General features: G+C 44.6%; 1 long non-coding RNA gene across 1 annotated transcript in view; it reads right to left on the minus strand.

Annotated features, from left to right (window-relative positions):
* LOC128843919 (uncharacterized) overlaps positions 1 to 10,728 on the minus strand; it is a 193,862-nt gene extending 183,134 nt beyond the window's left edge. The window contains exon 1 of the long non-coding RNA XR_008446389.1: positions 10,676 to 10,728. This is a non-coding gene — a long non-coding RNA (uncharacterized LOC128843919). The remainder of the gene's footprint in view (positions 1 to 10,675) is intronic.
* Positions 10,729 to 27,741: the final 17,013 nt, after the last annotated feature.

The raw sequence follows: 27,741 nt of genomic DNA on the forward strand, positions 1-27,741 counted from the left end.
TGGCTGTTTGCATCGTGGGCTTTGCGGTAGGCACTCCGCAGCTCCTTCACTTTAATCCTGCACTGCAGGGCATCCCGGTCATGGCCCCTTTCCATCATGTTCTTTGATACCTTCCCGAAGGTATCGTAAATTCCTACGGCTGGAGCGCAGCTGGGACTGTACAGCTTCCTCCCCCCAAACACTGATGAGGTCCAGCAATTCGCCATTGCTCCATGCTGGGGCTCACTTGGCACGTGGAGGCATGGTCACCTGGAAAGATTCGCTGATAGCACTCCACGCCACGCCGGGCTGAGCAAACAGGAAGGGGATTTTTAAAATTCCCAGAGAATGTAAAGAGTCGGTCACATGGTTGGTTACCTGAGGCCAGGGCAGTAGAGGTTGAACTGATGACGAGAGTGGCTAGAACAGGCATTGTGGGATACTGCCGAATAATTCTGGAGGCCATTCACAGCGCATTGGGCGGCCAGACTGGTGGCAGCGCTGCACTCGCTATTCCTCTCGGAGAGGTGGAGTACATGCAGTGCTGCAACCACGGAGATATAGCGCTGCAAAAGCCTTGCCAGCGTGGACTGGGAGTGAGTTACAGCACTGGGGGCGGCTTTAGAGCGCTGCAACTCGCAAGTGTAGCCAAGGCCTCTAAGTACTTGGTCTCTTGTTGCTGGCAATCCTTGTAAGATCATGAGTTTCAATATCTGCAGCATTCTGTCTGGCTCTGTATCTCTCTCAGCCTTTCTTCTGAAATAGGTAAATACTGTATCATATTTATTGCCTCCATCTCAGCGTCTATGGATCCCTCCTTGCTGGCTTCGGACAGGTATGCACAGTTCAAGATGTTCACTGACACCAAATCTCTGGCTGGGCAGTACTTGATCTGTATGTGGATGATGCAACTGCAGAGGTACATCTGCTGTAAGGACTTTAGTGCACTGATTAATGGCTTTCTCAAATGGTTTAGAGAGGTTTATGGTCAGATTGTATGTCCATGGTGCAAACATAAGCATATTGGTGAAATTCTCCATTCCAAAGGGTATTGCTAACAACTCTTTTTCAATTTGAGCATAGCCCTTCTCTGTCACGGACAGTGCTCTGCTTATGAAAGCAATGGGTTGTCCCCCTTGCAGCTTGGTAGCCCTGAGACCCATCTTGGATGGATCACATTGCAGAATCAAGGGGCTCCTTTGCATAGTGATATTTCAAAATAGGAGCCTTCCCAATCATCTCTTTTACTTTCTGGGCTGCTTGTTCTTGTTGGTTCTTCCACTCCTATAAGGTGTTGTCAAGTAACTGGATTCCTCAGTCAGTTTGTTGTGCTGGAATCCATTTTTTACAAGGCATACGGTAAAAAGTCTGGCTTTACACAGATCTGGTAATAAGTCCTCAATTGTAGGCAGAGGGAAATGGTTCAGTGTCAAAGTTTTTTTTAAAGGCTTTGGGTCTCAGTCTTGTGGTAGCAAGAAAGCCATCAAGAAAACTACTTATCCAGTCTGTGTTTTTGATACAGGCTATATTATTCCATGATTCCATTGGCTCTGAAGTTCATCTTTCAGTGGCTGTAGTAATGCAGTAGGTACTTTTCTTCTTGGCAATTTGACTGACTTCATGCTACCATCTAGTCATCCATCTTCCTGAAACACATCTCTATTTCTTCTGTATCATCTCCTGGTCCCAGGTAATACCATCCATGGTATCTTCAGTCAGCCTGCTATCCACTTTCATTATGTTTGGGAACTGTACTTTTATCAGGTTCATGGCTTGGGTGGCCTTGCTGCCCAGAAGTGGTACTGCTGTCTCATCATCTATGGCCACAAAGTCCAGTCTGTATTTCCTTTTGTTCTTTGGATTTCTTAATTCAATTTATACATTTCCCCATGGGCTTCAAAGTAGTCTGATTGTACCCTGTTAACAGCCGGTTAGTCTCTTCCATCCATATATCTGGGTTCAACAGACTGATCGGGATAATGTTACAACTTGCACCACAATCCAGTATCACTTTTTTTCCAAGTAACAAGGCTGCATACAACTGGTTTTGGTGCTTGGTAGGGTCTTCTTGCACTGTGTTTAACAGCTGTCCGGTCACCCACCTGACTGTCCTCATACTCAGTTACTCTCCTCAGTTACTGAGTGTACTTTGGATTTGTTTTTCTCCTCTCTAGACAAACACTGGACTTCAACATGATTAAATTTGTCACAGATTTGGCATTTTTTCCCATAAGCCAGACACTTTTCTGGTCTTACATGTTTTCTCCCACAGTATTTGCATGTGTCTGCACCATTGTCAGCTACTGGTGTTGTATCTGGTTTTGATTTCATATTCTTATGTACTGCCTGGACAGTTTCGGCCGATTGCCCTTCCAGGGTTCTAAACATCTCTCTGGAGAGCTCTGTCGCCTTGAATATCTTCAAACTTTCCCCAAAGCTAAATCAGCTTTCCTCAGCAACCACTCTTGTACTTGCCAGGCTTGTATCCCACACACTATCCAATCGATTGGAAATGGATCTTTAATATTTCCAGAAGTGCAACTGGCAGCTAGCACTTTTAAATTGGTGCTGTACACATCTACACCCTCCTCAGCTACTTGATCCTGACTAAAGAAATTACATCTTTCCACCATTTTCATTCTTCTGGTGACTATCACGATTGCTTCTAAGTTGTGTAGAGCATGAGGAATTTCAGTGAACAGAGGTCTCGGGGGGTGGGGACATGGGCCAGGGGCTGCTCTCGGCGGGCCCCTTGCACCGCAGGCAGGTGGAGGGTCCACCACGGCTCTCCACAACTGCCTGCATGGCTCTTATCATAGCTGGGCTGCGGCTCCAAGGCCCTGGAGACGGGTCGGGGAGAGCCACACAGCCAGCTGTGGGGAGCCTGGGTCCCTCCACCTGTCTTGGGCGGGGAGCCCAGGAGGGAAGGGACACAGGCAAGGCGGTTGCTTTCAGGCCCCACCTACCCTGGGCAGGTTGGTAAGCAGGGGGGTAGCGTGGAAGGCTCCAACATCCTTGCTTCCATATTGTTACAGGAATAGATGTAGGGAGTGAATAGGTTCATACAGGAGATCCTAAGGCAAGGGAAGGAACCAAGTGTATAGATGACTCCATGGGCAGCAGGTAATGGAGGCTGGGGGAGGTTAAGCCTCCCCAAACCTCCACCAATGCTCCCTGCCACAGCCAGGCCACGAAAACACTCCTCTGGGCGGCCCAGGCTCAGCCATGGCCATCTGACCAGCGCTTGAGGCTCCTCTGGACTGCTCCAGGTGCTGGCGGGCCAGCCGGGGCTTGGGGCTGCTCCAGGTGCCAGCCAGGATTTGGAGCTGTGCCGGTGGGCTGGCTGGCGAGAGAGGAGTGGGTGTGGAAGAGGCCAGACCTGGGCAGAAGAGGTGAGGCAGGGGGCTAGCCTCCCCAAACGGGGGAATGCATGCACCACCCATGGATGGCTCACAGTGGATGATATGCAGAGCCTAATCCTGCTGGAAGGAGAAGGGATAAGGGAGACTTGCCTTGGCTCCCAGGCAGATTACCCATCAAACATAGGTCCGCTGGGAATAGATAGGCTCCTACAGAGAACCTGTGAGGGGATATGTGTGTGTGTGTGCCGGGGGGGGGGGGGGGGGGAACCTGATTGATATGTTGAACTTGTGTTAAATAGTTTTATTTTAAAGAAATAAAAAATCCTGTGGCAGATTTTAGATTGTAAGCCCTTTGGGGGCAGCAACTATGTGTTTAGCTTTACTGTAAAGTGCCTACTACATGTTTTGGGGCTGTAAAAGAAATGAGCCCATTTATAATATTTTTACAGTATCCTTTTTGGACTTTTATAACATTATTTAAAAAAATAATTCTTTCAACCTGTGGAAGGAAAGAAGGTCCATGAATGTGTGCAACATGCATCACAATATTAAGCATTGTTAGGTTTCTCAGCAGATACTTGATAACAGTTATTTGGAACTTTACAAGATCTTGCATTCTGATTTCCTCAACTCTGCATGTACTGTTACCTGTATTACCAGGATAACTACAGGAACAAATCAGGCACACAGGGGAGGCAACACAACCCGGGGGTAGTGCACTGGACAGGAAGTCAGGAGATCTGGATTCTAATCCTGGCTCTGCTACAGACCTGATATGTGATTTTAGTCAAATCACTTTACTGCTCTCTGCCTGTTTGCTATATGACATTTTCTCTGTTGCCATTTTAGATTGTAAGCAATTCATGCAAGGACTGTTTCCTACTATGTATATGTAGTGGGGGTATCTAGATGCTATCATAATATGAATAATAATAACCATACATTTTGCATATGTAATTTCATGCAGGCATTTTAGAAACACACTCCTCAAAATATAAACATTTATTTTGTTGGCATTTTAATGGCGATTTATTAATTGATGCAAATTTAGGCCCTAACCCAGCAAAGCATGTGTTTAATATTAAAGTCACTCACATGCTTACTGTATGTGCTAAAGTGTTTTGCTGGATTGGAACTACCTTAGTGTATCTGAATGATCCCAAACTGAAAGTCTTGGCAAAAGAAGATCTCTCTTTATCCACAGATATTGCATTGGTAGTAGCGCTATAAGTTGTTGCTTCGCGCCTTCCCCATCCTGCCAATGTGCATCCACACTAACCTAGGGGGATTCCCGCTGGGACTGAGATGGAAATTGAACTAATCTGACTCATCTATTCTCTAGTATTTCTGTTAAGGCTGCCAGCTGTGGTGTTAAATGTAGTGGTTGTTTCAGTGACACAGACCTTTCCTCTGGGAGCTGGACTGAGGATACAAATTCACTCCCCATAGGCCAAACAACCAACCAGTGCTAACAGCCTTAACTGCGTACAATTCACACTGAACAAGTCACAGAATTCCTCATGAATATTTTTGCTATTTTGTTTTGTGTGAGTTTTGCACCTTCAAAATTCACCTCTTTTGCAAATTTGATGAAATTGTTATTTTCACATCAAAAACCCATGTGAAAAGTTATCTATTGCATGTTCTGATGTGAAAGCTGTTTTTGTTCAGAGAATGGAGCCATTTTCACTAAAAATGGACTTCATTTAAAAAAAATTAAATTTAGCCAGTTTTTGAAGTCATAATAGTCTTTAATTCTGGGTATCAGAGGGGTAGCCATGTTAGTCTAGATCTATAAAAAGCAACAGAGTCCTGTGGCACCTTTAAGACTAACAGATGTATTGGAGCATAAGCTTGCATCCAACGAAGTGGGCATTCACCCACGAAAGCTTATGTTCCAATACATCTGTTAGTCTCACTACGGGGGGGAGGGAGGGGAGAAGAGGTTGATTTAAGATACGCAAATTCAGCTACGCGAATAGCGTAGCTGAATTCGACGTATCCAAGCCGACTTACCCCGCTGTGAGGACGGCGGCCAATCGACCTCCGTGGCTCCTCCATCAACGGCGCTTACTCCTACCTGCGCTGGTGGAGTACAAGCGTCGATTCGGGGATTGATTGTCGCGTCCCGACGAGACACGATAATTCGATCCCCGAGAGATCGATTTCTACCCACCGATTCAGGCGGGTAGTGAAGACATAGCCTTAAAGCTGCCACAGGACTCTCTGTTGCTTTAATTCTGAGTAATTTCATGGAGTGTTTCAAAAGTGTTTCAGTCATTACTGGTCCTGCCTGGATTTGAACAGATGACCTAAGCTCAAAATCTTTAGATCTTATTACAAATACTCTGAATCATCCAGTTCCCTTTCAAAATGTTTTTGTGTACTCATTAGAAACTGCTTAGATGCAACCTTCTGAGTTGATGCTCTTTAGAGTCTCCTGGGTAGAAAGGGTATTTGCTAGCTACTGCCACGAAACACTCCCAGTCTTCTGAGGTCCTCAGCTCAACTAGCACCAAGTAATGCTTTTTAAAACCAAGTTAGGATAGAGAAATAATTATCAACAATTCTAATTCTTCCAGAGATACTATGTGTTCTAACCTCAGAGGTTGGGTTTTTAAGGAACTATTTAAAACTGAACATTTGAGAGAGGGTTTCTTTCTGGGTATACATGATGATCAAACAGTAAGTTGGAAACTTTCTGCGTCATTTAGTAGCAGATCATAAAATTGCAAAACATGTGTCCTCAGATACTTCAAAATGTCCAGATGGAAGAGATAGAAGATGATGTGCCTGGCATTGCAGTCATGCTGTGCACAGTTCCACCTGGACATTTTGAAGTATCTGAGGACACATGTTTCAGTGAGCAGTGCCTAAAAGAGAGGCAGGGAAGATCGGTTTCAGAAGGCTATTGCTTACCATATAAAGGATTTAGGTGTGAGATCATAATATGCATATTTACACTGGTAAATGAGTGAGGAAGAAAGACACTTGAAGGTATGTGACACTTGAAGGTTCATGATTTTTCTTCTACTGCTGCATCTCTCTCATTTCACTTCTAAAAGGAATGACTTGTGTCACAAACTCATCAGCACCTTTTCTTCTGGCAAAGTTAGAACCAATCACCTTTTCCTGGTGAATAACAGCTGGGGAAAAAAAGACAGACATTTGGGGAATGGATAACAAATCATTCCAGGTACGCTGGCCTGTGTAGAAGGGACAAAACATTTTAAAAACTGCTGATAATTGTTCTTGTTGTTCTGTTCTTCACTGCACTCACTGCTAAAATGGAAATAACAATGCTTACCTACTTCAGAGGAGCATTAAAGGACTAAAGTTTGCAAAGCATTTTGAGTTCCTCAGAGGAAAAAAGGCACTATGTAAGTACACGGTACTATTGTTGTCATAAATTTTGTCAAAACAGTCATGGGACCTACAATTCCTGATAATCATGAAAACTATACAACTCTCAGAAAAGCATTTGTGTTGTATCCTAGGCACAAGTTTTTGGGTTGTTCACTGCACAGGGCAGAGGCAGTGTTTGACCCTGATCCTGTGAATTCTTAGGCACGTGCTTGACATTATGCACCAGATTAGTGCCAATGAGGTGGGACAAAACTCATGCATATAGCTAAGCATATGAATCCAGGCCTTTACTGGGCTCTTGTATAGCACTGAGCACATTACTGCAGTTAATAAATATTAATAACTTCCTCTTTTTCCCCAGCACCTATTGCACATTCCCTGAGTGCCATTGTAGGAATCATGAATCACAGTTAAAATAAACAAATGTGTAGGGGCACCAGGCTGCCTCTGGATGGTGAGACGTATGGGTGCCTTGCGGTAACCAACTGATGGAGAGTGACAGTGAAGATGGCTCACGTTACTTTGATTAAAATTATGCTAATCAGGAATTTGTCCATATAATTCCACCCCTTCACCAGAAGTGCAAATAACGGTGTGGCATATATGGTGGAAAACATATATATTTATTCAGACCATTACAGTGAATCTGGAATCCCTCAGGAATAGTGACACATTGTAAAAAGCCAATTGAGATAAAATTAGATTCTAACTTAATAGGTAGATTAAAAGTCATTCTTTAAAGGCCCCATATGATCTTTTAAATTACCTAATAACCATTTACCAGTTCCATGAAATTGAAAAAGATTAAAAAAAAAGAGAGAGAGAGATTGGTTAGTGCACTAGCCTTTAATTTCTGAAGACCTAGGTTCAAGCACTGACTAATGTCCCAAGCAAAAATAACTAATGTCTCCTCTGCCTTCATTCCTGCATTTATAATATACAGATGCAAACTCACTGTGCTCTTCAGCCTGATTGACATGCTCATCTAGAGAGATGCTAGAGACTGGAACAGTAGTGAGATTGTTGGCCTGGCCAGAGTTGCAGTTGCAGAACTGCATAAAGAAGCATACGTAATATTAGCCTATTTTAATTATTATTTGTATGACAGTAGCGGCTAGACACCCCAGCCAAGAACAGGACCCCACTGTTACCCAAACAAAAGAATGGGAGAAAATAATTATTATTCTGCTATTACACAGAGCGGGAATCTAATGCACAGACAAGTTAAGTGACTTAGTAAAGGTCACAGAGGGAGCCTGTGGTAGAGCGGGGAATTAAACACAAATCTCCAGCATCCCAAGCTAGTACTTCAATTGCAAGGCCATCCTTCCTTTCTCTGCCTGGTGTAATTGCTGTTGACCTTCCTCCACACTCAGAGATTTTCAAAGGGTTTTAATAGGAATAAAGAACACAGTTTTATAGACTAGAGGTCCAGTCTTGCAGTCTCTGCTCAGTTCTTATTCAGGTAAAACTGCCATCAAGATTTTCTAGACTTTAATGCTGTGGGTGAAATCCTGTCCCCACTGAAGCCAGTGGGAGGTTTACCATTGACTTTAATGGGGCCAAGATTTCACCCTGTTGCCCTTAACTCACCCTGTTTGTCTTACTGACGTCAGTGCAGAGATGACCTGTGCCTGCTGACAGTGTGCCTTCACTCTGCTTGCTTACAAATCAGACTCGGTGCAGAGATGACCTGTGCTCTAGCACTCTTCCAAAAAAGAGTAGAGGTGTTAATGTGTACAATATGGATTTATGGTACTGGACAGTTTGCTGGCTGCACTGACAGAAGGGAAAATATGATTAGATGAATGGGCTTGCCCCCTTTTTTTTCAAAATGTACACTTGATTATGCAGCCTTTGATTTCACTTCTGGAAGAGGTTCTGTCTTTTTACTAGTGTTCGGATAATCTGTGCGATTTCCCTTCACTGCATTTTGTGTATTTTCATTCTTCTTCATCATTCTCTGAAATTTGTTTTGACATCACAGTCCGTACAGAAACAGAGCAGATACAAAGTTTAGTGGAAGGAGAGTTTTCTCAGCTTTACTCAAGAATGTTATGTGCTTTTTGACTGGTATGGAAGATCTCTACCTCAAATCCCCCTCCTCTCTTTTGAGAAGTCTGGTTATACTTTTGCCTGACACAATCTAGTGAGGGGCAGTTAGTTCTGTGTCTTCAGCCTGGTTAAGATTTCAGTACTTTTATTTTGTGCCTTTTTCTAGTTGATACTTCAGGTATCCATTGAGCTTCTGTGAATGATCAAATCTTTTAAATACTTTAGTTGAACATTATCTTATTGCTCTCTCCAGCAGGCTCCTTTCTATTGATGGTTTTACTCCTATTGGGGCATTTTATGTATAAAATGGAAGAGCGCAACTGCACCACTATAATTATAGTTCCAGCTGAGCAGCTGTTTCTATCATACACCCAAACATTCAGGGACCTATAAAAATTTGGCTGAAAAATTATGTACTTCAAGCTAAAATTTGGCACATGAGGCTCCATATTCAGAGTGAATGTTTTTGGAATTTTTTGTTTTGTTTTTTAAACAACATGTTTAAAAAATATATCTATTTGGCCATTATGTAATTATAACTATCAATTTCAATAAACATTAAAGGAGAAGCAGGGATGTTTATTTTCAAAGAAGATGACATTTATCCTGTAACTATGTTTTATTCCAATTAGACCAAATACTTAATGATGTAAATGTAATCATTTTGTGGGATGGAGAGTGGTCCAAACATGGGCAATTGCTCATTCTACTGTAATTGAAACACTATTCTGATGAATTGGGAGAATAGATTTGCTCCATGAGTCAACTAATTAAAAAGTATTTTATGCATAAAAGTGCAGTTTATATTATAGACATTTATATATGCATAGGTTTCTGATTGGATGAAATCTTGTTAATATTTTTCAGTATACCAGATTCCATCATCAGTCCAACTGATTGACCAATAGGAATTTTATTCCAGTAATATTGTTGCTACAATTTTTAAAAGCCTTTCAAAGACAAAGAAATCCTTCCTTCGCCATATTATATGGCAGGCTTAAGTGATAAAGTTAAAATATACAGAAGCATCACTGTAGAGCATATGTGACATCAACGTTCTCCTATGTAGAAAGTACGTAGTAGTAGCTTCAGTAGAAAGACAAACCAGAAACATGGGTTTTTCTCTTTTTTCCCCTTCCTTCCCAGTCCCTCCACCCCATACATCTAAGAGAGGGAGATAGTGAATGATTTCATGTCAATAGTTTTGTGAAAAGCCAGATATTCCTGGAGTAGGTCAGCTAGCAATTCATTCTGTGGGGGCTCCAAGCCTTGACTGCCACAAATGAGCTACAGAATCCACTATACTCAGCTGCAGATTCAGAATTCCTTTCCCCTTGGTTCAGAATTGCTATAGATTTTTTTAGAAGTGCTTAGTCTACTTAAATAAATGTAGAAGGATTAAAGTGGCAACAGCTATTTTAGTTTGCTTGACAAATGCTGCCCTATTATTAAGTTAATGTGCAGCTCTTGTCTGTTTAGTTTTTCATATATTTTATGCACACAATTTATTTCAGGGATTGTTATTCATCACAGGAAAGCTTCAAGTCTGAAAAACACTCTAAATGGCAAATACTATACCGAACAGCAAAAGCTTGTTTTTTAAAACAGTTAGACATGCAACCGTGCACCTAATTTGTGCATGCAAATTATTACAACTGTACATGCAATTGCATGTACAAATGGCCAGAACTATCCATTTGCATGTTCAATTACCTTCTTTACAATAATCCTGCATGCAAAATGGTTGCACAACTATGTACATAATCATTTAAAAAAACTAAGGTTCTAATCGGAAACTATTACGATCACAGGCTAAATTAATCCATAGTGTAAAATCAATGTAGTAACGCCAGAAATGAATTTGTCTTCTGGTGTTATTCTTTTTAGAAAGAAAAAAGGAAGAAGTAACTCACCAACACTTCAGTAATACTTTAAAAATGGAACATTGCTGATTCTTCTATCTAAAAAAGAAAAGGATGTTACAATTTCCACGCGATGTTTTTATAGTAAAGATTTAATATCCAGGATGTAAAACAGGTCAAAAGGCTTTGTAGGATTTATACAGTCCCCTTTAAAATAAATTTCACTACCTCCTATGACTCCTTATTCCTAGGGTAACTACAGCCTGTATTGCATGATGTAATAATTTTCTTTACATTTCCTTTCCGTGACAGATTTATTTGTCTGTTAAAAAACAGCTTTGTTTTCACAAGACAGTTCTCCAGCACGTTCACATCACTGTCCAGCTTTGTCCCTGGATTTTACTTTATTCTTCTGTTGCTCCAAAACTATCCCCCAATACAGTGCATTGCATTTTGCTCTGATGCACTAGTTTATTTTTATGTCTCCGGGAAAAAGCATTATGAACTCTGAAACCATGTGAAAGCTTGCTTCAGTTTTGATTTTAGTGCTACTGTCATTCACTTTACCATGAACATCGTCATATAGTGTGAACTCTGCTCACCTGCATAAAACATAAGAATTTGGGCTTTATGGGCATGATCTAAGGCCCATTGAAATCAATGGAAAGACCCACGCTGAGTTCAGTGGGCTTTGGATCAGGCCCTATACAGGTGGAAGATATCTGGAATCCATCACTATTGCAACCTACATGCTGGAGTAGTATCTGCAGATCTTCCATACTATTTGCATGGGTACTGGGGCCATCAGATCATTATAAAACCAGATCTAAGCCCCTTCCCTTATGAATACCCTCAAGCTTATCTCCAGATAGCCTTTCATGCCAATGACGGAGATCTTTTATACAGCATGTATGTTGGGTAGATGGTGCACAACACTCCAACCCAGCTGCCCAGCCTCTTCCGGACTTAAATGGCATGGAAGGGCTTGCATTAGCCTTACACTCCCAGATGAATATTATCCACAGAGCATTACCTCATACTTCAGCTGCCACTGAAGTCAGTAGCAAAACTCCGATTGATTTCAATAAGACTAGGCACATTGAATCTGCATCCATGAAGTCAATGCAAGATTTAATTCAGTGGAGCTGGATCAGACAACATCTAAAACTATCAGATGGGATTTTTTCCAACATATTGTAGATGTCAACAATATGGATTGTGTGTTTCCTTCTCTTTACTGTGTTTGTGTACACACTTGTGATGTTCCGTTGGGGTATTCATTGTTTAGTTATATTTGTCTAACCTCTTTGAGGAAGACAGTTTAGTTATCAGGCTGCAAATGATCTAGGGGACTGGTAACAATTTCCTTGTAACTAGAAATTGACATTCTGTATTGATGCCTGCTTTGAGACTAGCAAGCTAAAAATGCCCCTGCAATCAAAGAGGACGACTGTTAAGAAGTTCCCAATAGCATGGGATATTTTGCATTAAAACAACATAGTAGGAATTAAATCCTGAATACAACCTTTCCACTGTGCTATAAAACGACACCATCTCTATTCTATTCATTACATCTCTTTCTTTTGAGAAAATGTTTGTGTGTAAATGAGTGCATGGAAAAGGTGCAGGATTAACAGTCCCAGAGGTTAAAGACTTCGGCTCATCCACATCAAAGGTGCAGCAAGAGCATAGCAGTGAAAGTTGTGGAACTGTGTCTTACCAATGTGCCTCAACTCAAGCACTGGCTAAAATGGCAATTTGCCCCAGTTCCAGCAATCTAGAGCCAGCCACTGCTATAGCCTGCTGCACACTTCCTTGAAACTAGGGTAAATTCCACCAGTGCAAGCTGTGGCTTGCCTTCTCGACACATATAGCAGCACCAGTGCAAACACCATCAGTGGCTGGCCAATGACTGCTAGAATCTGGGTGGTTCTCCAAGGCAGACAAGGCTACAGAACTGTACATTGCTATTTACATTTTTTTAAATAAAATAAAATAGCCATTGGGACAGACTTGTCAGGCTTTTTACAAAACTATAGTACATTTTGGACAAAGTATGCCTTGTGAGGTATCATTTGAAAACTCATAATCTGCTGAACATTATTGTATTTGTATGTAAAGTTATAAGATTCTACTGCATAACATTGCTGTAACATGTTCCAGAGTTAGAAAGGCAGGCCCAAACCAGTTCTTCAGAGACAAAAGACATACTGACACCCTGGACAGGTATCAGCATAATCAAATGGAGAATCATGAAGTATCACCTGGCTAACTAGCCATTCTTTAGCAGGGAAGAGGGCGTGAGCAAAAACTTTACATGTTGACAATGAAACAGTGAGAGTTTCCATGTAAACAAACTGGCTGTTGCCTGGACCCCAGCTGGAGATAATCATCAAAGAAAAGAGAAGGGTAGAAGAATGAGAAACAGTGACCTCCAAACATACCTCTCTCTCCCTCCCTCCATCTCTACTCACAGCAGCTACAACACTTGAAAGACAAAGGAAGCATCATTGAACTGGGGGAGGGGTCCTGGCTGGGAGGCTTTTTAGATAGTTCAGACTGCTGTAAGCATAACGCGAGTTGAAACCTTTGCTTTGAATCCATTTAGCATGCAAAATTAGGTATTAATTTGGGTATTATCTTTTATTTTCTTTGTAACCAATTCTGACTTTGTACCTCATTACTGTAAGCACTTAAAATCTATCTTTCTGTAGTTAATAAACTTGTTTTATTGTTTTATCTAAACCAGTGTATGTTTGAACTGAAGTGTTTGGGAACTTCCACTTGAGATAACAGAACTGATGAATATCATTTTCCATTGATGAAATGATAGACTTTCTATGAGCTTGCATTGTCCAGAAAGAGAGATCAGGGCAGTACAAGACACACATTTCTGGGAAAGGTCTGGAATTGGAAACTTGCTTGTATTGGCCTGTATGTAATTCACAAGTGACTGACCAGCACATTCATGTAACTCAACTAGGAATAGAGAGTCCTGTGGCACCTTTAAGACTAACAGATGTATTGGAGCATAAGCTTTCGTGGGTGAATGTCCACTTCGTCGGATGCATGTGGGCATTCACCCACGAAAGCTTATGCTCCAATACATCTGTTAGTCTTAAAGGTGCCACAGGACTCTCTGTTGCTTTTTACAGATCCAGACTAACACGGCTACCCCTCTGATACTCAACTAGGAATGATTTTGCATGCTAGAGGCTGTGTGTGAGCAGGATCAGGAGTGGTTGTTCTCATAGCACATAAGTGAAAAAGGCACTCCAGACTGGGGAATTGAGGGAATGCAGCTGTTTAACAGTCCAGATTGTCCAAAATTATGGAATTTTGTCAGTACTCACATGAATCATGATCATGCTGCCATTGCACCTATTGGTGAACGGTTGAGCCCTGGAGTGCCTATGTTGGGTGTCTGTAAACAAAGAGATCTGATCATGGGCTGTTTTTTTGACAAGCACAGACATTTGATCATAACAGCATTACGTTTGCTTTTTAACAATTAAAATTAAAAACCCAACCCCCAAGCCCCTCATAATTTACTTATTGACTCTGATTCAGCATCTCAAATATTTCTGCAAGTGACATTTCTGCACAGAAACTCAGCATCATCTAGTGCTAGAATGAACCAGTGATCTGGACACACACACACACACACACACACACACACACACACACACACACACACACACACACACAGAATCTTGCTACATTGTCATGCTAAGAGAAGGAGAACTGCTTCCTTTAATACTTCCCCACTCCCCAGAAGTGTGTCAGAAGCCCACTTTGAATGGGGGTGGGGCAGAGGTACACAGTGAGACCTAAATATACTAAACACCATATTAAGCACGGGGAGTGGGGTGAGTTGGAGGGAGTGGGAGGAAGTCAGGGGTCGGGGTGCTCTGCATGGAGTGGTGAGGGGAGCTACTGAGACTCAGGAGGGTAGGGGGTCCCAGCAGTTAGCATGTCTCTTGCCAGTGCTAGGAGCTCCCAGCCCCAACCTGATCACCCCGATTCCTACCTGCTCCCCATCCCAATCCTGGGTGCTGTGTTGGCCACTCCAGCCCCCTGGATCCCACTCTGGCCTTCGTCCCCAGCAGCCATGGGCCTTGCCTTGCCTGAGCACATGAAACAACTTACTTAAGAACAACATGCAGGGGCAGAAACATAGATCAGCCCCCACAATACTGCCATTGCAGGTGGACTACTGACCTGATCACCACCTCACCAAGAACGTCTATGATCCAACTCAGGGGAATGGCCAGTTCCTCCCTTGCTGTCTCATCACCCTTGTCGGCTGCCCTGAACTAGCCTGCTCTGCTTGAGCAGTGTTGGGCTCAATGGTAGCTCACTGCATTCCCTTTCTGTATGGGTCAGGTAAGTAATAGCAGAACGTGGCTGATGATCAATGCAGTGAGCACCCCTATTTACGGGAGTTCCTCAGTCTTACTCTGGCTCTTGCAATACTTCTCAGAGAAACCCGCAAAAAAACAGGCGGTGCACATTGCATCAAATATAACATCTATTGGAAACGTATCTGCCAAAGAAGGGAGATACTATGTCTCAGATACTACGGTGATGGGCACTAGTGCACATCCATAACATAGATTAAATTAAAATAAGGTGACCACCATGGAGGACACTACATGGAAAATTACTGCCATATGTAAGACTGAATATTGAAACATTCTGGCTGCTGTCATTTGGAATTTCAGGACTCAGAGTCAAGGTTACTTTGAGGGTGGTTTATTACAGCTCTCACTAGATGCTTGCAGAGATCAGGAGATTCTCAGTAAGAAATCATTAGAGGATTGGAGATGTCTTTGTCAAGTCAGTCTGAATTGATAAATAGAGAACTTTCTTGGATGAAGTATATTTGGGAGGCAACTTTAGTAGATGAAGATGAATCATAAGAGAATGAGTTTTTTTAAGGTGACTTTATGTTGAAAATATTTTCTCAGAACTGCAAGGTCCTGTTTTAGTTTCCTGAGTGTGTTTGAAGACTTATAACATATAATTCAGAAAACACAGCTGTATGTCTGAAGAAAGGGATGTTTTAGTCATAAGCAGAGCAAATTATTTACTTAACACCTGGTGAAAAAGTCGTATTAGGTTTTTGAAAAGACAACTATCTGTGTTAATGGAAGCTTTAAAATGAAAAGGAATAAGGGCTTGATCCAATGCCCACTGAGGTGAACAGGAGTCTTTTCATTGATTTTAATGGATGTTAGCTTGAACCCTATGAGACACAGGACTGAGACTATGGTCTCAATATATTTTGGTATCCTAATATTTTTACTTGCAGTACTATGGCCCTGGCTGTATTCACAAGTATCTCACAGCCTTTTTACTACCTTTCTCCTGAAATATCTCTAGTTCTACCATATCAGTAAAAAGATATTCAGATGTTCTGAATAACACATGTCCAAGCTGGCTTCCTCGACCATGGGATGCTATTCCAGGATGGACTGCTAGGCAGAGATGGCGTTCACCTATCGAGGAGGGGAAAGACCCTATTTGGACACAGACTAGTTAACCTAGTGAGGAGGGTTTTAAACTAGGTTTGACGGGGACAGGTGAGCAAAGCCCACAGGTAGGTGGGGAACATGGAGATCTGGGAGATGGGTCGGAAATAGGAGGGAGTGTGGGCCATAATGGCAGAGAGAAAGGAGGGTCAGGGCAAAACTGGGAGGCAAGATCAAATCAGTATCTTAGATGCCTATATACAAATGCGAGAAGTATGGGTAATAAGCAGGAAGAACTGGAAGTGCTAATAAATAAATACAACTATGACGTTGTTGGCATCACTGAAACTTGGTGGGATAATACACATGATTGGAATGTTGGTGTGGATGGGTACAGTTTGCTCAGGAAGGATAAACGGGAAAAAGGGAGGAGGAGACGGAAGTGTTGAGAGTCTCTGGGTTAGGCTAAAAGGGGTAAAAAACAAGGGTGATGTCATTCTAGGAGTCTACTACAGCTAACCAAATGGAAGAGGTGGATGAGGCTTTTTTTAAACAACTAACAAAATCATCCAAAGCCCAAGATTTGGTGGTGATGGGGGACTTCAGCTACCCAGATATATGTTGGGAAAATAACACAGCGGGGCACAGACCATCCACTAAGTTCTTGGATTGCATTGCAGACAACTTTTTATTTCAGAAGGTTGAAAAAGCTTCTAGGGGGGAAGCTGTTCTAGACTTGATTTTAACAAATAGGGAGGAACTTGTTGAGAATTTGAAAGTAGAAGGCAGCTTGGGTGAAAGTGATCATGAAATCAGAGTTCACAATTCTAAGGAAGGGTAGAAGGGAGTACAGCAAAATAGAGACAATGGATTTCAGGAAGGCAGATTTTGGTAAGCTCAGAGAGCTGACAGGTAAGGTCCCATGGGAATCAAAACTGAGGGGAAAAGCAACTGAGGAGAGTTGGCAGTTTTTCAAAGGAACACTATTAAGGGCCCAAAAGCAAGCTATTCCACTGGGTAGGAACGATAGGAAATGTGGCAAAAGACCTCCTTGGCTTAAGCACGAGATCTTGCATGATCTAAAAAATAAAAAGGAGTCATATAAAAATGGAAACTAGGACAGATTACAAAGGATGAATATAGGCAAACAACACAGGAATGCAGGAGCAAGATTAGAAAGGCAAAGGCACAAAATGAGCTCAAACTGGCTACGGGAATAAAAGGGAAACAAGAAGACTTTTTATCAATACATTAGAAGCAAGAGGAAGACCAAGGACAAGGTAGGCCCACTGCTCAGTGAGGAGGGAGATACAGTAACAGGAAACTTGGAAATGGGAGAGATGCTTAATAACTTCTTTGTTTCGGTTTTCACCAAGAAGTCTGAAGGAATGACTAACATAGTGAATGCTAATGGGAAGGGGGTAGATTTAGAAGATAAAATTAAAAAAACAAGTTAAAAATCACTTAGGAAAGTTAGATGCCTGCAAGTCACCAGGGCCTGAAGAAATGCATCCTAGAATGCTCAAGGAGCTAATAGAGGAGGTATCTGAGCCTCTAGCTATTATCTTTGGAAAATCATGGGAGACGGGAGAAATTCCAGAAGACTGGAAAAGGGCAAACATAGTGCCCATCTATAAAAAGGGAAAAAAAACAACCCAGGAAACTACAGACCAGTTAGTTTAACTTTTGTGCCAGGGAAGCTAATGGAGCAAGTAATTAAGGAAATCATCTGCAAACACTTGGAAAGTGGTAAGGTGATAGGGCATAGCCGGCATGGATTTGTAAAGAACAAATCATGTCAAACCAATCTGATAGCTTTCTTTGATAGGATAACGAGCCTTGTGGATAAGGGAGAAGCGGATGGTGTGGTATACTTAGACTTTAGTAAGGCATTTGATACGGTCTTGCATGATATTCTTATCGATAAACTTAGGCAAATACAACTTAGATGGGGCTACTATAAGGTGGGTGCATAACTGGCTGCATAACCGTACTCAGAGAGTAGTTATTAATGGTGCCCAATCCTGCTGGAAAGGTATAACAAGTGGTGTTCCGCAGGGGTCTGTTTTGGGACTGGCTCTGTTCAATATCTTCATCAATGACTTAGATATTGGCATAGAAAGTACGCTTATTAAGTTTGCAGATGATACCAAACTGGGAGGAATTGCAACTGCTTTAGAGGATAGGATCATAATTCAAAATTATCTGGACAAATTGGAGAAATGGTGTGAGGTAAATAGGATGAAGTTAATGCAAAAAACAAATGCAAAGTGCTCCACTTAGGAAGGAACAATCAATCAGTTTCACACATACAGAATGGGAAGAGACTGTCTAGGAAGGAGTACGGCAGAAAGGGATCTAGGGGTTATAGTGGACCACAAGCTAAATATGAGTCAACAGTGTGATGCTGTTGCAAAAAAAGCAAAGATGATTCTGGGATGCATTAACAGGTGTGTTGTGAGCAAGACACAAGAAGTCATTCTTCCACTCTACTCTGCATGGGTTAGGCCTCAACTGGAGTATTGTGTCCAGTTCTGGGCATCGCATTTCAAAAAAGATGTGGAGAAATTGGAGAGGGTCCAGAGAAGAGCAACAAGAATGATTGAAGGTCTTGAGAACATGACCTATGAAGGAAGGCTGAAAGAATTGGGTTTGTTTAGTTTGGAAAAGAGAAGACTGAGAGGGGACATGATAACAGTTTTCAGGTATCTAAAAGGGTGTCATAAGGAGGAGGGAGAAAACTTGTTCACCTTAGCCTCTAAGGATGGAACAAGCAATGGGCTTAAACTGCAGCAAGGGAGGTTTAGGTTGGACATTAGGAAAAAGTTCCTAACTGTCAGGGTGGTTAAACACTGGAATAAACTGCCTAGGGAGGTTATGGAATCTCCATCTCTGGAGATATTTAAGAGTAGGTTAGATAAATGTCTATCCGGGATGGTCTAGACAGTATTTGGTCCTGCCATGAGGGCAGGGGACTGGACTCAATGACCTCTCAAGGTCCCTTCCAGCCCTAGAATCTATGAATCTATGAAGTGAGGAGCTGAGCATTGAGACTCGGAAAATTACACAGTTCATTAGGGATGCACCAAATGGTTCAGACAAAATAAGAAATAGCCAACACATTGGCCAGAAACTCAAATTAGATGTGGGATATTGGCAGCACAAGGTAGGATAGGCCTGTATTTCCAGCTGAGCACTCAGAATTCCCAGTCACACAGAGCCCAGTTATGCTGAGTGAGAGCATTCCCAAAACAACTGGGAACTACTTTAATCTGGTCTTGCACAGTGGAAAGATCTGGCAGCAGCTCATGTTTCATCTAGGCAGGACTCAGTCAGCAGTGATCCCTGTACCAATTCTGGAGATGGAATCTAAATGCATTTCACATTGGACTCTTCTATTCCAAACTGATCTGGAGTGTGTCTGTGTATAAATGTACATGTGATTGATACTCCATTACTCTGTACACACGAAGGCCCTCACCCCTGCAATGATTTCTGCCCAAGCAAATCCTTGCAGTGTTGCAGAGCCCCAGTGGTTGATTCACAAGGATGCAGGGATGTAGCCACACAGAACTCATTACAGGACCAGGGCCTAAAATTGCACATGATGGTACTTAATTAGGAATTGTGAAATGCATTATGTTTTCAGGCAGAAGTGCATTATGCAATGTGGTAAATCCAGGACAAACAGCTACGTGGTGGGGGGGGGAGTGAGGGGAGTAATTAGTCTCAGGGGGTTAAAAGGCCTCTCCCTATCCACTGAGGAGAGAGAACCAGGGAAAATAAGGTTCAGCTGGAAAAGGGGTTACCGGGGATCTAATTAGGTTCAGCTGGCTCCAACTGCTTGAGACCTTTTTAAACCCTCCCCGGCTTGGCAGGAGGAGGGGGTGAGAGAGAAGCAGGGAAGCTACCAGTAGACTAGGTGCAGCAAGACACTGAATCCTTCCAGGAAGGAAGGCTGCACTCCCTCCCCAGAAGGGAAGGAAAACAAGCACAAGGGACTGACTGAGGAAAGGAATAGCCGGACCCTGTGCTACCTATAAGGATTTGCCTTGCCCAAGCCTGTGTCTCCAAGGCTAAAAAGGACTGAGCCTGCTGATGAGAAGAAGGTACTTTGCCACAGCAGCGAAAAATTATTTGGCCTTCACAATTCTGGCAAAAGCAAAATTTCAAAATCTCAAAAAATCTTGTAAAATAAACTGTCAAAAATAATAAATTTTGCAAAAATAACATTTCATCAAATTCATGCAATCCAACAAGTGTCCACATCACAAAATACAACCAGAAATGACACTAAACAGTATCTTTGTTGGCCCTCCAGTATTATGCACACACCCTCCACACCAGCATGATTAAGAAACAGAAGGATTTGATTCACACTGGTGTTACTCCAGTTTTACATCAGTGTAACTCCATCACTTTAAAATGGATTTACACTAGCATAAAACTTGAGCAATGGAATGATAAATCAATCCCAGCATTGAATGTTCTGAATATTCATGCTGGTTCAGCACAATTTTATTTAGTGCAGGTGTCACTTTATTTTGATTATTATACTCTTGGGGTGTTCAGCTCCTATTTCTATTGTGTGGTGCTCTCAAGTTACTACAACATTGGATTAGAGTAAATCATGCCATATTTCTGTCTATTTCAAAGCCTGCTGAAGATTTTCTTTTCTCTACAATCTGTGATGTCTTAGTTTATCAAGCTATATTTTTCCTTTGCTATGTTCAGCATGTCTCAAAAGGAGCAGCAAAGGGGTGTTAAAGATACTAATAATATAATTGTAAGAGCACACAGAGGCAATGAAAAAAGGGAGAAAAAAACATGCAGAAAGCTCACAGGAGGGAACAAAGACACAACAGCAGGAGCAGCAGCTTTGAACTTGACTGCCAATTTTCCACAGTGCAATCAAATCCATTGTCTACAAGCCACAGGTGCACAGCACATGAAAGAGACAAAAATGCATTGGGGAGTGATCACAGTTAACTTGTGACCCCATACTATATTCATCTCAACATTCATTTGTGCATCTGTTATGTGCTGAGGTTTGGGTTTTTATTTTTAATTTTTAACTGCTGGTTTCAGAGACCGTTAAGCAGCTGAAGATATGCACCTCAGAGAATGTGTGTTAAAGAGGGGCTGTGGAGTGCAAAGACAGCCCACTTTAGGAGGTATATCACTCCACTGGAACTCTTACATTCAGATATTCTCTCCCTTTTACCAACCAGGTAAACCAACTACTGTGAGACTACTGTGGTGACAGTGGATATTTTGTCTAACTGCCAGGTAACTGCCAAATAAGATGTTCATCAACTCACTGTACAAGAGAACTGCACCAATACAACTACAGATTTTGTGCAGAGAAGGCCTATATGAGAGGATTATCAAATGTGCTATAATAATGAATGTTAATGTTCTTATAATGGGCGATTTCACTGCTTATCATAGATCAGGACAGTATGGATTGCACCTGGGTGATGGTCTTTTGAGCTAAGATTTTTTTTCAATCAACAGGGCAGTTTCTAAAATTAGAAGTAGGCTGATCTCTTTTTCTTTGTTTTCACCACTCTCCAATCAGTGGGAGGAAATTAGCCCCTTGGGAATGTTTGATTCACATTGGCTCACTGTGTTATTTCAGCTGTGAAGGATGCTAATGAGCTAATAACTTTCCTAGTGGAAAATACACATATGTTGCTTTCAGTTTTTGGCTGGGAGTCAGTGTTTCATCATTTTAGGCAAGGTCTCTCATTACACTGCACAGGAAGAAGGAAAAAAAAAAAAAAAAAACCCCAAACACCAGACAAGTCCAGTCCGTCTACCTGGAAACTCAAACTTTCTCCTTCCAAAATGTAATGTGAATCAGCACACACATCGTTTGCATCTTGAAAGTATTTGTCACTTTTATGTTTAGTATTTTCCCAGGTGGCCAAAAATAAGGCAATGTTCTAAGACGTTTTCAGGGTAATTCATGTCTAAAAGGGAAGAACTCTGAATGACCCAAGAGAGGCATTGGCAAATTCTAGAAGAAGCCAGCTCTGGCCCTCACACATAAGGACAATTGCCCTGCTACCGAATGAAGGGTATGGGGAGTTAAAGGCTAAAGAAGGGTCAGTATTGCAATACTAGGGACTCACCTGTTATGAGATAAATTAACAAACTGAAGGAGCTGCCGTCTTGAAAATCACCAGTGCTGGGAGAAGTTCCAAAACCATTCAGGTGTGGATCAGTTTGAATAAGGATCTTCTCCTTTTCTTTTTACTTCCTTTATCTTCCCCCACCACATAACCTGCCACCACACAACCCTGCTGATGGAGATTGAAATCGAACATTTGAGAACATATGAAAGGAGAAGCTGCTTCACTTACTGGAACAACATTGAAAGAGACACACAAACCTTAAGGGTGAATTTTTCCCCTCAAGATGTACCAACCAATCTTTTTGCTGGTGGCTCTTGGAAGTAAGAGGCCATGAATTAAGTTCCATTATAGCTAAAAGTGGTCAAAATTCTCATTGCCCATTTTTTTAAGATGGACAATTGCCTTTTTTCTAACCCCAAAACTTTAGGAAAAAGCATTCAATTTTTCAGAATTCTCTGTTTTTCATAGTAAACGAAAGTTTCAAAATTTAGAAATGTCAAATTTCAATGTTTCAAATTATTTTTTTAATTTTCTTTTTTGCCCCCTTTTTTCTTTTAGAATAAATGATACCTAAATTAATAGGGTTTTTTGCACTTTTCTGTTTTTCCTTATGACACACTAATTTTTCAAAACTTCTTCAACTTCAGGAAAAAATGGAACTCTGCCACTCTGCCTCTTTGTGACTTTTCAAAGATTGGAGAAGTTTTGAAAAATAACAGAGTACAAAAGAAAAGATGAAAAGAAAAAAAAATGGAAAAAGCCAAAACCCAAACATTTTCATACTATTCGTTGTACTGAAAGTGGAAAAAATATCAAATTTTAGAATAGTAGAAAATTTATTTTTTAAAAATAGCTTGCAAAAATGTCAGTAAAACTGAATTATTCTTTCAAACTATGCAAAATAGAAATAATTTTAAAAATATTGAATTTTTTCAGTTAATTTTCCATTTCTAGACAAGCTCAGTTATGATTCCCTGATCATTTAAGAAACCATAAGTGCTGGCTAGAAATGGGCTTAAGTCAGAATACATAAGAACAGCCATACTGGGTCAAACCAAAGGTCCATCAAGCCCAGTATCCTGTCCTCTGACAGTGGCCAATGGCAGGTGCCCCAAAGGGAATGAACAAACAGGTCATCATCAAGTGATCCATGCCCTGTCATCCAATCCCAGCTTCTGGCAAACAGAGGCTAGGGACACCATTCCTGCCCGTCCTGGCTAATAGCCATTGATGGACCTATCTTCCATGAATCTATCTAGTTCCCTTTTGAACCCCGTTATAGTATTGGACTTCACAACACCCTCTGGCAAGGAGTTCCAGAGGTTGACAGTGCGTTGTGTGAAAAAACTACTTTCTTGTGTTTGTTTTAAACCTGCTACCTATTAATTTCATTTGGTGGCGTCTTGTTCTTATATTAGGAGAAGGAGTAAATAACACTTCCTTATTTACTTTCTCTATAGCACTCATGATTTTATAGACCTCTATCATATCCTCCCTTAGTCACCTCTTTTCTAAGCTGAAAAGTCCCAGTCTTATTAATCTCTCCTCATACAGAAGCCGTTCTATACCCCTAATCATTTTTGTTGGCCTTTTCTGAACCTTTTCCAATTCCAATATATCTTTTTTGAGATAGGGGGACCACATCTGCATGCAGAATTCAAGGTGTGGGCGTACCATGGATTTATATAGAGGCAATATGATATTTTTGGTCTTATCTATCCCTTTCTTGATGATTCCCAACATTCTGTTCACTTTTTTGACTGCCGCTGCACATTCAGTCGATGATTTCAGAGAACCATCCACAATGACTCCAAGATCTCTTTCTTGGTAACTGTAGTGAGGCCGTATTGGCAAACCGGGAAGTGGGCGGGCTTAGCCGCCCACTACTAAAGGCCCCTCCTCCAGCCTAGGGGGAGGGACCACTGGACCCAGTACCAAATGATTACGTGGGACAACTAATAAAAAAACAGGGAGCGAGGTGACAGTCAAAGGTTCAAAATCAGGGAACCAGATGGGGACACCGAGCAGAGAACCCCGGACAGCGCCCACTGCTCCTCGAAGGTGGCAAGGGAGCCAGCGGACGCTGCCCAGTGAAACTCCGCACGGAGACGTGAAACCAAAGAGGTGTGAAAGTAGGCCCCACAGTCGCAAAGCACCCCCTCGTCCAACATCTTCTCCCTGGTATTATAGATGGTGAGTTTGGCCAGGGCCAGGAAGAGGTTGACGAGGAGGTCTCGCGACTTAGTGGGGCCACGGACAGGGTGTGCATAAATAAACAAGTGCGGGGAAAAGTGTAGCCAGAACCTCAACAAGAGGTTCTGGAGAAGCCGGAAAAGGGGCTGCAGCCTGGCGCACTCAAGGTAAGCGTGCGCCAGGGTCTCCCTAATGCCACAAAATGGGCAGGCCTCAGGAATAGGGGTGAACCGCGCCAAGTACACGCCCGTGCTCACGGCCCCATGAAGGAGCCGCCAACCAATGTCCCCGGCGGGCCTTGGAACTAAGGTGGAATAAAGGCTGGCCCACCGGGGCTCCTCACCCTCCACAGGTAACAGATAGTCCCTCCACTTGGTGTCGGGGCGGGACACGAGGGTGAGGTGATGCAACGTGTGAAGCACGAGCGCGTACAGATAGTCCCTAGGCGCGGTTCGAAACTGGACCGGCTGCAAAGCGCGCAGCCGGCTCGGGTTATGGGAGCGGGAGAGCCGGGGGGGCTCATGGAACAGGGGCCCGAGAAAAAGGTCCGGAGGGCCCGGGGTGAGGGGTGGGCGGGGAACACCCTCCCGCAGGGCCCGCCACAGGAAGCTGAGAGCAGGAGGTGACAATGCAGCGCCCACCTCCTGGAGTACACGCAGAGGGGTCGCGAGGGTGGAGAGCCCCATGCGCCGACCAAGCGCGCGGGGATCCACCCAGTCCCCTCTGGTGTAGTCCAGGAGGTCTCCGACCCTGGTGGTTTCCGCCAGGACCAACCTCCGGCTCACCGAGGGCGACTCCGCCACCTGCACACGAAGATCGGGATTGTGCAGCAGGGGCTCCGCGAGGAGATCCGCGCCCTCGGTGGCCACAATGGACCTGGTCGCCGAGAAAAGCTTCCAGGTCCGGAGAAGGTCCTGGTAGAAGACCGGCAGCTCCGAGAGGTCTCGCGGAAGACCTCTCGGATGAAGAAAAAGGAGCTGCCGGTCGTATCGGAGCCCTCGGAGGCGGCGGAGGAAGGCGTGCGCTAACTTGCTCCATGCCGGACTACCTTCACCATAAAGGAGCCTCTGCAGGGCCTGGAGGCGGAAGACATGGACCTGGCTACGAAGGCAGACCAGGCCCTGTCCCCCCTCCTCCAGGGGAAGACTCAGAACCCCCGCAGAGACCCAGTGCAGTCCAGGCCAGAAGAACTCCAGGGCTATCCTCTGGAGCCTGGCCAGGAGTCCCGGGGTCGGGCTCAGGGTGTTGAGCCGGTGCCAGAGCATGGACAGGACAAGCTGGTTCAGCACCAGCGCCCTCCCCCGCAGGGAGAGACACCGGAGCAGTCCCGTCCATCTCTGCAACCGCTCACGCACCCTGGCCTCCAAATCTAGCCAGTTCTCCGGCGGAGAGGGATGCGTGGCGGAAAGATAAACGCCCAGATAGAGCAGCGGGCCCGCGCTCCACCGAATGGCTTGAAGCGCGGGTGGGAGGGAGCCCGCCTGCCAACCGTCCCCGACCACCAGGCCAGAGCTCTTGGCCCAGTTGACCCGGGCAGAGGAGGCGGTCGAATAAACGGCCTGGCAGGCCTCCACCCGCACCAGATCCTCAGGGTCCTGGACCACGAGGAGCACGTCGTCGGCGTACGCCGACAGGACCAGCCGCAGCTCCGGCTCCCGGAGCACCAACCCTGCTAACCTCCGGCGGAGGAGGCAGAGGAAGGGCTCGATCGCCAGAGCGTACAGCTGGCCCGAGAGGGGGCACCCCTGCCGTACTCCCCGCCCAAAGCTGACCGGCTCGGTCAGGGTCCAGTTGAGCCTGACCAGACACTCCGCCTCAGCGTACAGCACCTGGAGAAAGCCCACAAACTGGGGCCCGAAGCCGAATGCCCGCAGAGTGCCCAGGAGGTACCCGTGGTCCATCCTGTCGAACGCCTTCTCCTGGTCCAGAGACAGGAGGGCGAACGACAGACCATCCCTATGTCCCAGCTCTAATAGGTCCCGGACCAAGTACAGGTTGTTAAAGATGCTCCGGCCCGGGACGGCGCAGGTCTGGTCGGGGTGGACCACGTCCGCCAGCACGGACCCCAGTCGCAGCGAGATGGCCTTCGCTACGACCTTATAGTCCGTGCTGAGGAGCGAGATGGGACGCCAGTTTCGTAAATCGCGGAGGTCCCCCTTCTTCGGCAACAGGGCGAGCACTGCTCGCCTGCACGAGAGAGGGAGGACCCCGCTCTGCAAGGACTCGGCCCAGACGGTGACGAGGTCTGGGCCGAGGACGTCCCAGAACACGCGGTAAAACTCCACGGTCAGCCCGTCCATGCCTGGAGATTTGTTAGTGGGCATGAGCCGGAGGGCCGCCGAGAACTCAGCCAGAGAAAGAGGCAGCTCCAGCCGGTCTCGGCCGCCCGCGCTGACCGTCGGGAGCTCGGTCCAGAGCACCCTGCAGGCCTCGGCGTCGGTCGGATCTGGGGAGAAAAGAGCGGCGTAGAAGGCCCTGGCCCTGCCACGCATCTCCTCCGGATCCGTGAGGGGGGCGCCATCCTCCGCCAGGAGGCAGGTGACATGCTGTTTGGCCCCCCTCCGTTTCTCCAGAGCGTAGAAGAAGCGGGAGCCGCGATCCATCTCCCGAAGGAGACGGATGCGGGATCGAACAAACGCGCCCCGGGCCCGGTGGTCTTCCAGGGCCCGGAGCTCCTCCCGCTTCTCCCGGTACGCCGCGCGGAGGGGTGGATCCTCGGGGCCGGAGGCCAGACGCCTCTCCAGCTCCAAAACCTCCCGCTCCAACTGCCCCAACAACGCATCCCGCCGCCGGCTGGCGCCCCGGGTGTAGTTCCGGCAGAAGAGCCGCGCGCGGACCTTCCCCACATCCCACCACCGCCGCGCCGAGGGAAAGGCGCGTCGCTGCCCCCGCCAGGCCAGCCAGAACTCCCGGAAGGATGCCACAAAGCCCACGTCCTCCAGCAAACTATTATTAAAATGCCAATAGGCCGGCCCCGGCCGCTCGGAACTGAGAGAGGCCGTCACGGTCACCAGGTGGTGATCTGAGAACGGGGCCGGCCGAACGCTGGAGGCATGGGCCCGCGCCAGATGAAAACGGGACAGATAAATGCGGTCCAACCGGGAGTGGCGCGACCGGTCGTCCTCCACCCGGACATAGGTGAAGGTGGTGTCGTCGTCCGGGTGGTGGTCGCGCCAGACGTCCACCAGGGAGTGATGGTCTACGATCTCCCTGAGGACGCCCGCGGCTGCCTGGGAAGACTCAGGCCCGGAGCGGTCCCGGTCCTCGAGGGTGGTGTTAAAGTCCCCGCCCAGGACCAGGCACTCGCGAG

Source organism: Malaclemys terrapin, chromosome 10 (genome assembly GCF_027887155.1).
Source record: "Malaclemys terrapin pileata isolate rMalTer1 chromosome 10, rMalTer1.hap1, whole genome shotgun sequence".
NCBI classification, from domain to species: Eukaryota; Metazoa; Chordata; order Testudines; family Emydidae; genus Malaclemys; species Malaclemys terrapin.